This window comes from Trachypithecus francoisi, unplaced genomic scaffold (genome assembly GCF_009764315.1).
Source record: "Trachypithecus francoisi isolate TF-2019V2 unplaced genomic scaffold, Tfra_2.0 Lachesis_group20, whole genome shotgun sequence".
In the NCBI taxonomy this organism is placed as follows: Eukaryota; Metazoa; Chordata; class Mammalia; order Primates; family Cercopithecidae; genus Trachypithecus; species Trachypithecus francoisi.
The window spans coordinates 47,477,313-47,493,058 of NW_022681466.1; the positions used below are offsets into that span (position 1 = coordinate 47,477,313).

At 46.0% G+C, this 15,746-nt stretch overlaps 1 long non-coding RNA gene across 1 annotated transcript; it reads left to right on the forward strand.

Annotated features, from left to right (window-relative positions):
- The first annotated feature begins 372 nt into the window (after positions 1-372).
- Positions 373-4,792, forward strand: LOC117067534. The gene is made up of 3 exons (XR_004430772.1): positions 373-383; positions 3,836-3,838; positions 4,623-4,792. It is a non-coding gene; the product is annotated as an uncharacterized LOC117067534 (long non-coding RNA).
- The last annotated feature ends 10,954 nt before the right edge of the window (positions 4,793-15,746 follow it).

Here is a 15,746-nt window from a genome sequence, read left to right on the forward strand (position 1 = left end):
ACTGCTTGGTCACAGTTGGAAGACAAGTACAATTTTTGGTGTAGGCTGACCAGGCCATCGCTGGCTGGGCTTTGCTGGCCAGAACTCAGAGAAGTTGTGAGGTTCTGTTTTGGAATTATTAATTAATGGCTTTCCAACTCATCTAGCAGAAAGAGCCTCCACTTCTACCAAAGCATTCCATTTGGCTTTGGAGTTCTGATAAGCCTGCCTGTGGGGTCTCAAGTGTCACTCTACAGTCACCAGTCTTTCAGTAATGGCCTGTGGTTGGCTATAGCTGTTCAGGAAATTAAAATTCCAAAGTTCAAGGCATTACTATAATTTTATTTTTGGCAGAGTGAGGGGTACGATCTGAAGGGGCCCCAGGTGGTACTGCCTAGGTATAGGTGGGCAAGGAGGGGGGTGGTCCCAGGATTCAGAGTAAGGAGTGGAGTTCGACTGTGAGCTCCCTCTCCTAGAAATGACTGACTGTATGTCTATCTACAAGAGCCGTCATAAGCAGAGGGTTTCCTTCCTGAGGTCAGACCTGATTAACCTTGGGATTGGCACAAATAGTAACTTAGCTTCTGGAGTATGTGGTGCAGACTGACACTGAGAAAGTAATCATATAAATTGTTAACCTAGAACTTCTCCATGTCTCATCACTGGACTCAGGGCAAAGTCCCCCTTCTAGGTTTCTCTGGCACTTGTGGCCTGGGCTGTGCTGGTGTTGCCAGCCTCATCTCTACCATGGCTGCACTCCCATTCCTCTTCCTCCCATTCTCTCCTTCCCCCATTGTGCATTTACTCTGTGCCAGGGACTTGACCTGGATTATTTCTCTTGGAGACAGGCATGGATTATCTAACATGCCCGGATGGACTTGGTTAAAGGTGACTGTCCAGCTCTGGTGAGAGGACAATGTGTCCCCTTTCTGGGGACTTTGGGGCATTTGACAAGACCGTTAGTACTTAAAGATGGATGTTGTGCCTGAGGGTGGTAGGGCGGTCACAGAGAGAAGTGATTATTTACATTTCAAATGCAATTAAATTATTGCTCACCCCCAAACCTCTGATGCCAACTGCAACATGACTCTAGGAAGCTTCACAGCATTTCCTGTTGGGGCATTTCAGACTTCAAGGGGGCATTTACCATTACAGATAGAAAGAAGGGATGCTGACTTCTGAATTAGAGAATCAGTACCTGGAAGCTGACTGTAGCACTCATCAGCTATGTGAACTTGGTAAGTATCTCTCAGAATTAGTTTCCTTCTCTCAGGGTTTTTCAGTTTTGGAACTAGTGACATTTTGGGCCACAGGATTCTTTGTGATGGGCGCTGGACAAACTGTAGTGTCCTGTGCATGACACTATGCTTAGCAGTATCCCCGGCCAGAAGTGCTCCTCCCACACCCCTCACCCTGCAAAGTTCCAGACATTACCCAGTATCTCCTGAGGAGCAAAACTGTCCCCTGTTGAGAACCACTGGTTTACCTGGAAATTAGGATGTATAACCCCTATGTCACTTAGTTGACCTTAGATGTAAATAAGTGTGATTTGCAGGAGAAATCAGTTTTCACACAGCAGGTGGCCCTTAGCAGACACAGTGAGGCCCAGGGAAGCTGTGGGTTTCCTTGGCTGCCTCACAAGAATGCTTCACCTGCTGGTGCCAGGCCCTACAAAGGCTCCTCAAACCAGGTGAGTGCGAAGCTCGTTGGCATTGCTGGTGCCCTGGCCTGTGGCCATGAGTGTGAATGTCAGCCTCCTGGGCTTCTGTCCCACAGCTCAGAGCCAGGGCTGCTCTTGGGAACAGGCACTGATGTTCTGTAGCTAGTTCAACAGAGACAGGCTGCCCCTGGGCCAATTCCAGAGGATGAGGGATTCTCAGGGGTGTGGCTTCTTCCAGCACCTTTTTTAGATGAGGGGAAAGAGTCATTTACCCAGCATTGCCATGGCTCTGCCCCCCACCCACCTAGGGACACTATCCCCTTGCCCTACACCACAAAAATAAAAGTAGAAAATAACCAAGAAAAAGAAAGACTTTGAAGCCAAAGAAATCTGAGTTCATGTCCTTTCATTGCTTCTAAAATGGGAAATCAATCATATGTATTTATATCATATCATACATCTATTTATCAATCCCAGAGTTAGTATGAACATTTAATTAAATCAGATAATTGATGCCCAGCACTGAGTCTGGCTAACAGTAAGTAATAAATACTTGGTAGCTCTCTTCTGCCTTTACATATATCATCTCAGGTCCCTCTCACAATGAAAGAAGGAGATGTGGTATTAAATTGGGATGACCCCAAACAGGCCATGATGGGTTAGATTGGGGCCTAGGTCCCTCTGTGGAGAAGACTGTGCTTGTAGGGAACCCTACCCCTACTGTCTACAGAGGTTAGCTGAGCACAGACTTCCAGGATGGGTGGCTGAAGTATGACCTGATTTTACCTAAGCCTTCACAGCGTATAAAGAACACTTACGCACACACTTGTTACCTGACAACAGCCCACAATGGTAGGGAAGGCAGGTGTTATTCCTACTTTGCAGGCTAGTGAGAGGTGAAGCCAGCTGGACTTCGTGGGTCGTGTGGGGACTTGGAGAACTTTTCTGTCTTACAAGAGGATTGTAAAATGCACCAATCAGTGCTCTGTAAAACACACCAATCAGTGCTCTGTAAAATGCACCAATCAGTGCTCTGTAAAACGCACCAATCATCAGGATACTAAAAGTAGTCAACTGCAGGGGGGAATTGAAAAAAGAGCACTCTGATAGGACAAGAATGGAACATGGGTGGGGACAAATAAGGGAATAAAAGTTGGCCTCCACCCCCACCCAGTTCCGCCCCCCAGCCAGCAGCCACAACCAGCTCAGGTCCCCGTTCCATGCTGTGTAAGCTTTGTTGTTTCACTCTTGGCAGTAAATCTTACTGCTGCTCCCTTTTTGGGTCCGTGCAACCTTTATGAGCTTTAACACTTACCACAAAGGTCCGCTACTTCATTCTTGAAGTCAGCAACACCATGAATCTACCGGCAGGAACCAACTCCGGACACACTAGGAAATTCAAACTGAAGGAAGTTAAAGCACTTTTCTGAAGCCATGCTCTGGTAAGTGGCAAAGTTGAGATCCCAGCTGAGTTGAGCCAGGCTTTACATTCTCATGTCCTTTGCAGAGGCATTATGATCCTCCTGCAAAGAGCCCAGAGATCAAAATTCTAGGGCATAAGAGATGGCGCCTCAAATTCCAGGACAGCACCTACAGTTGTCACAAAAGTTTCCAAAATGCCCGTCCCCCCACCCCCGGCCCCACTGCCTCACCAAGAGAGACCAGAGTTCCTAAATGTCCCTCAGAGAAGAATGGAGAAGCTAGACCCAAGGTAATTCGTCAGTGGGCCAGCACTCAGGCTTTCACACGCTCGGATCCAGATTCTCAGACCGTTCAGGGGCTCTTGCTTACCTGGTCCCATTTGGATAGGGGACCTCCGAAATGGCCCCTGCCCAGCAGACCCTGGGTCTCAGTGGGATTAAAGGAAAGGCACGCAGAGCTGCAGACTGAAATATTTCTCCTTTGCTTTTGTGGTAGAGTGTGAAATATCTCTAGAGCATTTGTGGATAGGGTTTAGGCTCAGGAAGATGCCCCTGCTGTCAGCAGACCACAAGCTGGCTTCTCCCCAGGGATGGTGGGGTGACCAGGCAGGGCTGAGTCAGGGCTGGCTTTGCTCAGGTCCTGGTGGGTGGCAGCTCAGCCCTGGAGCCTCTGTGGCTGAGCTGGGGGAAACCTTTATGTGGCTATTTATAGCCATTTCCTGATGGCCAAAGGAAGGGAGCTATCCTATGCCAAAGTGACTCTTCTGGGGCCTAGGCAGTGGAGCTTGGGGGGCTGGCAGTTTATTTAGTGAATACAATGGCCGACTCAGAATGGTTATTTCTAATCAATTCCTCCCCAGCTCCTCTGTCTCTTCCATCCCCATTTTTCCCATGACCAAATGACCCTGTCTGAAACACAGCCCTCAATATGTCACTACTTTGCCCCAGTCCATCAGTGGCTGTCTGTTGTCTTGCCAAGCTGTATTTCAAGGCTCAGTTTCCAATTCTTCATGGTGCAAAGCCTAACTCTGCCGTAATATACAATTCACTCATTCCTGAAGACTTTCTTTCCCCGTTGACCCCTTAGCTTTGTTCCTATTTTTCATTCTCAGAATTCATCCTTTTTCTCTCCCTTAGCATTGGTTTGTTGAAAGTCTGCTCATCTGCTAATGTCCAGCTCCAATGCAGCTTTTTCCGTGAAGGCTTTCTTGATCTCTCCCTACTCCCTGTACTCGTTCCTTAAATACTTGTTCTCCCTCCATTGAATAAATACCTTGGTGCTTTTTACCTCTCTAAGGGCAGGCATCAGAGTGGCCTTATAATACTTTCACTTATAAGCTTCCCTTCCCCTGACACCCATCTTTTCATTTCAAAAAGCATTTGTTGAGCATCTGCTCTCTTCTAGGCAGTGCCTGTGCCTGCCTTGCCTCTTCGTTCAGAGTCAGAGAACCTCATCTGTGCTCTAAGGAGAAGGCTGGTGGTGCTGCTGACCAAGAGTTGGTAGCCCTATGCTGACAGTGGATGAGAGGTAATGGATCAGCCAGCTCCCTAGGGAGGCTGAGAGAGAAGCGGAGAAGAGGGAACGTCTCTCATTGTTCTCCCTAATGTTGCCGTACAGGACTGAGGTCCTGGGCATGTTCAGAAGGCAGAGGCTAAACAGCCTCATGCAGGAAAGACAGGCTGGTGGGTTCTGGGAAAAGCAGGCATAGATGCCACCTCTGGGGTGCTTTATTCATTTCCTGCTTTCCTGCACCACCCCAGGCTGTGGGATAATGAGGCTTGGCCCCTTGGTTTTGAGTATGAGGCAGTTGAGTGGGCTAATAACTGTCATAGATGATGCCTAAGCCTCACTGGTGTAGCCTTTAGCCACAATAAACTTCCTTTCTGTTTATATCACAATCAAATCAGGGCTTTGAAAGGCAGTCCTCCTCTTGACAGCTCAGAGCCAAGCCTCTTCCTGTATAATGGCTCTGTCTTCCCCTGGAGCCTCGAGTCCTCCCCTGGGTCCTTTGTGTCTTGCCATGAGATGAGGGGAGGAGACACACCTGCTCTTGAATGTGCCCACCCAAGGTAACCCACTTTACTTGCATTCACACTTCATTGAGCAGAAAGCTTAGTCCACAGCCCCACTCCGCTCCAGTGGAGGCTGAGACATGTGGGATAACCATGTGACCAAGGGGAGTGACGTGGATGGGGGTCATGGCCTCCTGTGTTCCACAGTTACCTCCGTGCCCTCTGGATGCTCTCTGAAGCTCAGGATTTGGTATCTGAGCTCGTACCTGGATCCTCAGCTTCAGAAGCTCTGGCTCACCCACAACCCATGTCCCGGTGGCTGTGGTATTGTGGAGACATCTAGGCAGGAGAACACAATCCCACAACCTACTACTTGTAGGGCTGTGAGCAATTCGTATAATCATGTTACACCTCAACTCCCTCCTTTATAAGATAGGAATCATTCCTACAGATCATCTTACTCATTTATTAAGACACACTGAGAGGATTTGAAGTGCTCCAGCCCAGAGATGGCAGCCACAGAGATCCCATGGGATAGTCTGGCACTGTAATTTGGGTATCATTTCAGTCTATTCCCTTCTGAGACTGGTTCTCTGGTCTCCTGGAGATTCCATGAGCTACCTAACATCCTCTAACAAATTACTTTTCTGATTACAATGGCTAGAGTGGGTTCTGTGGAATTGGCGCTGTCCCCAGGACTGCATTAAGACCTTCAGTTGTCTTCTGATGAAGATTATGATGTTTCATCATCTGCACCCATGGTAATTAGAAATGAAAACAATATAAACCACACACACTTGCACGCACGTGTACACATTGTGTGCCAGGACCTGTGCTGGGCGCCTGGGATAAACTAATGACAAGGCTTGGCCATTCAGTGGGCCCTGGTCTGTGAAGGGGGGCAGACACTGGGCATACAGTTGTTGTGTGTCAGTAGCATTGTGATGAGGGCATGCAAGTCTCAATGGGGACACGGAGGAAGAAGAACACAAGCCTGTCCTGGGGTATAAGTAAGGCTTTATGGAGGAGGTGTCTCTGGAAGGGAAGGGAAGATGTTTTTCCAGAATAGGGAAGGAAAGGCACTACAAGCAGAGATGACATGCATAGAAGTCCTGATGTGTGGGTAAACAGGAAATTTCCTATAAATTATGACATGAGGAACACTGAGGATTTTTATGGACTACATGTTGGTGATCCCTCAACATTTGTATCTTGAAACCCTAATCCCCAATGTGATGATATAAGGAGGTGTGGCCTTTGGGAGGTAATTAGGCTTACATGAGTTAATGAGTGTGGAGACCCCATGATGGCATTAGCGTCATTATAGGAAGAGGGGCTAGAGATCTCTCTCCCTCCATGATGTGAGAATATCACAAGACAGCAGCCACGTATAAACTGGGAAGGGGGCCCCCAAGAAGAGCCTGACCATGCGGGCACCCTGATCTTGCACTTCCAGCCTCGGAAATGTGAGGAATAAATGTGTTTTTTGTTGTTGTTGTCGTTGTTTATTTTTCCTTAAACCACCTAGTCTGTGGTATTCTATTATAGAAACCAGAACTGATTGTAAGTTGGATGAGAACTGAGGCTGAACAGGCAAACCCATCAGATTAAGGGACTCTTTTGCTGCAAAGTTAAGAAGTTTGAGCCATAAATAAGGAAGTGGTATCACCATATGTGTGTTTTAGAATGATCTCCCTATCAGTACTAACGAGTATGGATTGGAGTGGTTATTTTGTAGTATTTTGAATTTTTAAAATGCTATTGTGTAGATACTGTGCTTCAGTGCATGAAGCAGCCTTTAAACTGCTTAGAAACTATAGTAAATATGATAGTAATAGCAAGTGATCTCACCCATTACAGTTTTACAAGGTGTCAGGCACTGTGCTAAGTGCTTTCCTGTATTCTTTCTTCTACATAATCTCTGTGCCTCAACCTTCTTGTCTGTAAAATGGTGAGAAAAATAATACCAGTGTCACCCAGTTGTTTTGAAGATTATATAACTTAATATTTTTATTTATTTATTCATTTTTGAGGCAGGGTTTCACTTCTGTCACTCAGGCTGGAGGGCAGTGTCATGATCTTGGCTCATGCAACCTCCACCTCCGAGGCTCAACTGATTTTCCTGTGTCAGCCTCTCGAGTAACTGGGACTACAGATGCACACCAACCGGGCCCAGCTAATTTTTGTATTTTTGTAGAGATGGGGTTTCGCCATGTTGTTCAGGCTAGTCTTGAATTCCTGACCTCAAGTGATCTGCCCACCTCAATTTCCCAAACTGCCAGGATTACAGGTATAAGCCAGCACACCCAGCCTGTAACTTACTATTTTTAAAAAACTTCAAATGATCCCTAGCCCAGGTCAAGCCTTCAATAAAGGTTGCTTTTGGTTACAATGATCCTAAGAAATAGGAGACCATTGTTCCATTTCATAGACGGAAAAGGTGAGGCTTGAAGACCACTCAGGTAGTAACTGACAGCTGCCGAGCTTGGACCTAGACTGTCTGGTTGTAGACTCCAGGCTGTTAGCCAGTACACCTCCTATGCAGTCATTGTCACTGTCATGGTGACTCAGAGGTGGAAAGCAAGAGGTAGGTGCCTGTACAAGGTGACTCCCAGGGTACCCCCACTGCTGAGCAAGAGGTACCTGCCGGGAGCTGGTTGCCATTCCCCAGGAGTCTGGCCCCTCTCACTCCCTGGTAGGGCAGGAGGTGATAGGGAAGCAGGAAATGGCATTGCCAATGGAGCCGAAGGCTTCCTTCTGACTGGGTTGGGCGGGTTCCTGCTGGTTTCTGGGTAATGGTGCCAGCTCTGCTTGATCTCAGCAACTTCATCTCATTGCCCTGCCTAGAATCCAGGCAAAGATAAATCCTCTCCCCAGTTCCAGGGCCAGGAGGGAGAATCTTAATAGACCAGCTTGTCTGCCCAGGGCTTGTTATCACCCTTGGAGAGGGCCATGTTCTAGGGGATTCAAACTTCTTCTCATAGGCTGGGCAAGACTCGTCTTCTGACAACTTGGAGCAATTGGAACACTAGATGCCCACAGAGCTGTTGACTGGGAGCAAGCGGTGGAGCCTGGTTCCATGAATTTTTGATGGACTTCCCTACTGAAGATATTAGTGTGCCCTTGAAGGTGGATAATTGAAATTCAGATTTGGATATTCTATTACTTGGTAATATTCTTTATGAGTCTGCTTTGTGTTTCCCAGTGACTTGGTTGCAGCTTTAGTGACTCCATTATGGAGAAAGATATTGATTTGTCAGGGTGGTGTCAGGAGCGCGGCTCTGATGAAAATTGATTTATCTCTCCCTGAGCAGCTAGTGTTTTTAATTCGTCTTTGCCTCCAACAAGGTGTGGGGTAGGTGTGAGTGGGAGAGGGTGCCTCCCCTGCCTGGACTCCATTCACCATTACACACTATAAATAAAGCTTGGGGTACAGCACTGGCTACGATTTTATGCTTTGCACTGAGAAGATAAAATAGCTCCTCATTTGCCCTTGCTAGTGTTTATAACATTAGTGTTCATTCCTCTCGTCCCCTGACACAGACACACGTAGCTGGGTGTGACGGATGAGGACCATGGGAGAAAGACTCGCTCTCTAGAGGAGAAACAAGTCGATATCGAAGTGGCAAGTGGAACTGGGGAGGTCTCCATTTGCATTCCGATGAACCACAGGGAATAACTTTTAATTGCGAGACTTTGACATTCATTGGCTCATTCCTTCATTCATTCTGGTAGTGTGGTAGAGTCGGCTGCCTGGGCTGGACCCTCCCTCCCTTCTGCCCCTTCTGCCACTTTCTATCTGCGTGTGCTGAGCACTTACTTAATCTCGTTGAGACTCAGCCTCCTTGGGAATACCAGGAAGATAATGATGCTTGACTGATAGGGTGGGTGGGAAGAGGAAATGAAATGATGCAAGGAAGTTATTAGCACGTTGGCTGGCCCCAAACAATACAAATACGTATTAAAAGGCAATAAGTAAAATAAACAAAACAGATGAAATAAATAAAAGAAGATAACAATCATTTGTTGGGCACCTGCTCTGTGCCCATTTGGGCTTTGGTCATACAGAGATGGCTCCTTGCAGCAAAGGCACTGAGAGCCCTGGTAGAAATGTACTATGGCCTAGGGGACCCCTCTGAAAGTGCAGAGAAGGGCATCATAGGAGGGAGAAGATTCAGAGAAGACTCCTGAAGGAGGTGATAGCTGAACTAATTCTGAAGAAAGTAAATGTTTGTTATGTGAAGAAGAGAAGCAAGGCAGAAGATGATAATATGTGAAATTCCTTAGATGAACGGCATCATTTGATGTTGGAATATTTTAGTAGGCTTGGAGCAAAGGGTGCATGGGAATGTAGGGGCAGGAGGTGATCTAGGATGATGGTTGCAGCCTTCATCATGAAGGGTCTTGAGCTTAGACTCCTTTGTCAATGTCCTGAAGATTCGGAGGAGCCGTTGCAACATTTCAAGGTCTTAATCAGGGGAGGGGCATGATGAGATTGATATTTCGAAAAGGTCCCTCCAGCATCAGTATGGGTTGTAGATTGGAGGGCACTTGAATGTGTAGCAGGGACACTTACTTGAAGGCCTTTCTAGTGCTCCATGTGAGAAGAGAGGATGGACTGAACTAAGGGTGTGGTGGTGGAAATGGGTCAGAGAAGGCAGATGGGAGAGACAAGAGGGAGGGGTAATACTGGGACAAGGGAGGTTGTGGGGCTGACAAGAGAGTGGAGGTGAAGTTCCTCCCCAGTGTTTGGAAGGATAGTGGGTGCATTCATTTCCTGGGCTTGCCATCACAAAGCCACAAACTGGGTGGCTTGAAACAGCAGACATTTACTGTCTCACAGATCTGGGGCTAGAAGTCTAACATCAAAGTATTGGCAGGGCCATGCTCTTTCTTCAAAGCTGGGGGATCTTTTCTTGCCTCTTCTAGCTTCTGGTGATGCTGGGATCCTTGGCGTTCCTTGGCTTATAGATGCCTCGCTCCAAACTCTGCCTCTGTTGTCACATGGCTGTTTCTCCCTGTACACTTATCCTCTTATTAGAAGGACACCAGTACTGGCCAGGCACGGTGGTTCACGCCTGTAATCCCAGCACTCTGGGAGGCTGAAGCGGGTGGATCACTTGAGGTCAGGAGTTCAAGGCTAGCCTGGGGAACATGGTAAAACCCCATCTCTACCAAAAAGACAAAAAATTAGCCGGGCGTGATGGTGGGTACCTGTAATCCCAGCTACTCAGGAGGCTGAGGCAGGAGAATTTCTTGAACCTAGGAGGCGGAGGTTGCAGTGAGCTGAGATCATGCCATTGCACTCTAGCCTGGGTGACAGAGCAAGACTCTGTCTCAAAAAAAAAAAAAAAAAAAAAAGGAAAAAAAAAAAAGAAGAAGGACACCAGTCATATTGAATTAAGGTCTTACCTTACTCCATCCATTATAATCTTGTCTTAACCACTACATTTGCAATGACCCTATTTCCAAATAATGTCGCCTTCTGAGATACCAGGATTTAGCATTCCAACATATCTTTTGGGAAGATACAATTCAACCCATAAACAACCGATCCTCTTCTTCCCCTACCCCCTGAAATATGTGTCTTTCTGATGTACAAAATACATTCACCCTATCCCAACATCTCCCAAAGTCTTAACCATTCCAGTATCAACTCTAAGTCTAATAGCTCATCTAAATGAGCCACATGCGTGTGCACAGACACACTGCATACTCTATCATATTTACACTGAGCTGGGAAAAAGCAGGAGGAGCAGTGGGCACTGGAGAGAGGCAGAGGTGGGATGGCTGAGGAGTTCAGTTTTAGATGTGTTCAATTAATAGCTCTCATGGGACACCAAGTGAAACCGCTAGTAGATAGTTGGGTATTGCTTATCCTTATGACTTTGTTATCCAGTTCCCCCATAATTGTCGTCAGAAAGGAGCTCAAATCTATGGCCATACTGCCTTCAACGTGCCAGATCTTACATGATCTTGGAAGTTAAGCAGGGGCAAATCTGGTTAGTACTTGAATGGGAGGATGGAGCTCGAGAAACCTCATGACAAAAACTGCAATTGCTTTGAGGGCAGGGGTGCACAGGAAATGTGTGAATGAGGAATGAGGCTGCCTGCTGTTCTGAGGTGCATCTGGAGAAGAGAGAAAAACAGGTGGAATGAGGGGTTCTGGCTGGTTAACCAAGGCTTTGAATGTTAATTTGTCTATTCATTGGATAACATATGTTAGTGATCACCCTATGTCAGGCACCATTGGGGACTTCAAAACAAACTATCCACAAATCCCATCCTCAGAATTTACAATCATAATGGACGGGAAATGTGACTGGACAGGAGCTTATAGTCCACAGTTGTAACATAAGGTAGAAAATATGAACCAGCAGAAGGAATGAACTGATAAATTGCTGTGGGAATTCATAGAGAGGAGGAGTGGGCTCTTCCAGGGCTGGTGTGTGTGTGTGTGTGTGTGTGTGTGTGTGTGTGTGTGTAGAGGGAGGGAAGCTCATAGCTTTGACAAATGAGTCATATTTAGGCATGAGGAGATGAGGTCGTGGAGGCTGGCTTTGGAGGCACACAAAATAAGAGGTAAAGAGAGAGATCCTCTAAGCATTAACCTGGGACCATAGTGCATTTAACAGGTAAAAAAAGACATCAAACTGTATACAGGTTGCATAAAAAAATTAGGCTAACAAAGCAGTGTTTTTATTTATGCTGTCTCACTTGATACAGTAATGCTTTGTAGAAGAGATCTTGCTTTCCCCTTTTTCAGATAAGGAAACAGAGGCTTGGGAGAGTTAGGTATCATGGCAAGCTCGCACAGCAAATGGCAAAGTTGGGACTTGAATCAATGTCATTTGACTCCAAAGCCCATAATCCTTCTACTGTGTTCCCTTTATTACTACTCTTCTCTCTTTCTTCCACACTGTGATTAAAACTTGCTTCCTTTGTAATACTAGCCTAGAAGGAATTCTGTGGCTCCACTGAGTAGCCACGACTGGGGAAGAGGATGGAGACAGCTTCTTAGGATGAATCTTTTCTGTTCCCTAGCTAAACATCTTTCCTGCCACACTTTCCCAGCCTCCAACATGGAGATTATGGAGTGGGCAAGAGAAAATGTCTACATATTAGAATCCCCATGAAAGATCATCTGGCTGTCAGCAGAGTAAACACAGCCAGGGCAGTACTGATTCCTATCCATGCTGAAGACCACTTGAAGCTGCTCAAGAAATTCAGGCTTGGACAGCACAGCCTTAGAGCACCCATTCCTTGAATTGGAGCCAAACAATCTGGACATCTCACAAGAGACCTGCAGAGATGTAAGGACATGCTCACCTCCTGTGTTGGGGGAGGAGTGACTCAGCTGGCTGGAGCACAATGGCCAAGAGGGTCAGATAATCTTGCTCTATTTCCTAACCCCGACCATCCTTTGCTGCAGGACAGGGGACCTGGTCATAGATCCAAAAACAATAATCACAAATCCATCCCACATCCAGGAAAGGGACCAGATGCATAGCCTGCTGAAAGTGGCCAAGAACATGGCTGGTCTGTATGTCTAACAGGCAGTGAATGGTGACTGCATTGTATCGGCCTTAATGGGATCTTCTGGAAGAAATGTAGGTGTGGGGAATTGTAGAAGATTGGTCTTTGTTTCCTTCTCTGATCAATAGTCTCCTGCACCCCCACTCCCAGCACATACACATGAAATAAAATAAGGAAAAAGAAAAAACATACTACTAACAATAGCACTGTTTTTCATGAATTCTTATGATATGTGAGATGCCATCCTGAGCCTCTTATATACATTAACTCATTGATTCCACTGGTAGCTCTGTGAGGTGTATACTATTAGCATACTCATTTTGTATACAGGAAAACTGAGGCTTAGAAAAATTAAGTAAACTTTCTAAGATTATACAGTCCATTAGTGACAGTGGAAGATTTGAACCCATGGCTGCCTGATCCAGGGGTTATGCTCTTAATCACTACGCTTAACTACCATGACACATGAAAATGAGCCAGGAGACCCCTCAGCCTGCCACCAGAAGAAGAGCCTTGAAGCCTTACAGGATTCTCCAAGGTCCTGCCTAAGAAGTTGCGCTAGAGAATGGCCTTCAAGGGCACTGCAGAGCTGATTTTCATTCTGAGACCTGGATAGTGTAATGTCCTTGAAGCTGACAAGGAGATTTGCCCCTTGCTGTTATTTATCTAATCTCCCCAGGAATCTGCTCCTCCTCCTCTGTTCTCAATCTTGGTTAATGATGACATTATCTAGTGGATCTTCCAAACCAGAAACCTCGGAGTCATCCTCAACTCTTCCCTCCTTGTTAAGGCCCCACCCCCAAATAATCCATCACCAGTCCTGCCAATTGTATCTAAGAAACATATCTTGAATCCAGCCTTTCTCGTCTCCACCCCCACAGCTATGGTCTGAGCCCAGGACTTCAGCATCTTCTGTCAGGGTGATTGCAGTCATGCCTCTTGAACTAAAGCTCTTTAACTAAAGCTTTTCCAGTTTGGACCCCAGGTTCCCTAGGTTACCTCTCCTGATAACACATCACAGAAGACTCCTGCTTCAGGTACTAAGTTTTCCCTCGAAATGAGGTGCCCATCCATGACTCTTTCACAGGCTATTCTCTCTGCTTCAAATGTCCTTCTTCTATTTCAACACTGGGGAAACTCCTGTTCATCTGTCAAAACCCCAACCATATACCATTTCCTCTGTGAGTTCTCTGCACGCTCACTGCCCTCCTTGTGCTCTGGCTATACTCACTTATACATATGGTTCACACAAACTGGGCTGTTCTATGATTTGTCTGTTTATATCTCTTTCTCCCACAAGAGATAAGATCTTATTCATCTTTCTCTCCTATACCCTAGTATACTGTGTAGCCCATATAGATATTATATAAAGACTGTTGGCTAAATGAATGAAAAATCCTGACAGATTGATGAATTGAAGGGATGAATCTGGGGAAAACAATGGAGTCTGACAGTAACCTGTGTGTGTGCACACTTTCCATATACACAAACCCATGATACATATTTCCGGGTGCATGTTCTCTGCCAGAATATATCATATAATGCACCACACACACACACTACATGCTACACACTGCACCCACTTATTTCCATGCACATACTGAACCAATGGCTGGTTCACATTGCATACACCCACCCACCCACACACACATATATTGTACCCCCTACTCCCCCCACACACTTGCAAAAGGTATCGGAGTCTCAGAAGGAATTCTTCGGAGGCTCAGGAATTTTTATTACTGCCCAGAGGTCCAAGATTCTTAACAGAATCATGCCAGGCGAAATGCTGCCCTTTAGGTAAGACATACTAACAACAATCACAAGCTTGTGGGTGGCATCTTTTAAATCTCATCCCTAGGGAGAAAGACAGGTGGTCTAGGGAGAGAGAGAGCAGGCAAAAGCTTTTTCAGAGACTTCATGAAAGCTGATTGGCAAGAAATGAAAGAAAATGCCACCACCAGCCTCACTGCCACCCCCTGACTAGAATGTAAGATTTCTTTAACACCTTAGCAGACATACTCCAGCAGGAATTACACCACCTTACTGGCCCACACTGAGGGATGAATCACTGCCTTAAAGTCTTTACTCAGAGCGGGGTCTTCTAATGAGGATGGAGACTCACATGGAAGAGTGCAAAAACTGATACTAAGTAAATTCCCAGCCCTGTGGTAGGTTTTATCCATTACCTTCCTTAATAGCCACCTGAGGAGGGAGACATTCTTGTTCCCATTATGCAGATAAAAAACAGAGGTCTGGAGAGAGAAAGGCATTTTTCTGACATTATACATATTGGTAAAACAAGGATTCAAACCCAGGTCAATGCGACTCTAATCTTGGTCAGTCCACCTTGCCCATTGAATCGAGAGGGAGGAAGGTGCTCAGAAAAGGGATGGCAGCAGACCTAAGGTCAAACTGCTTTCTCTGTGACTTTGTCAAGGGTTGTCTATACTCTCAACACTCTCTCACACCAAGACCCTTGGTTGTTGATCTCATGCTGTTCCATGCTGAGTATCATATACTTTCCCTTTCTTCCTGCGCTTCTCTGGGTTTGTGTCTCTAGTTTGGGGCTTCAAAACCCATATAGAGTGAATCCCATCAGCCTTCTCCCCGTTATCTGCTGTCAAAATTGTTATGTGTTTGGGACACATTTTCCCTTGTGTATTTATATGTACTCTTTGCGCTATATGGATAAAAGCAGAGATACCTGAATAAGGGGAGTGTTGGTCAAGTTACAGCTGAAATATGGTGTTTTCAACTTGCTAAATTCTAAGTGCCACATCCTGCAAGAAACATTATCCAGAAGAGAGAAGCAGGATAGGACAGGGTCTAGGAACAAAGCCATATGAGGAATATTTGGAGGAACTGAAAATGTTCGGCCTGGTTAGACTTGCAAATGTTTGAGCAGCTCCAAGCCACACAAGAATAGAAGTTCAGAAGAGAAGGAGTGCTAACAAATGGATTAGTGAATGAATGAAAAACAATGAAAGCCATCAATTAATTTCGTTCATCTCTTCAACATCTATTGAGAATCCACTGTCCTCCATACTCAGCACTAAGTTGTGTATGAAATGGTTTCTTTGGGTGGTAGGCAACCTCCAGTCCCAGGAGGAATCCAAGCAGGGGTTGAGTGACTACTT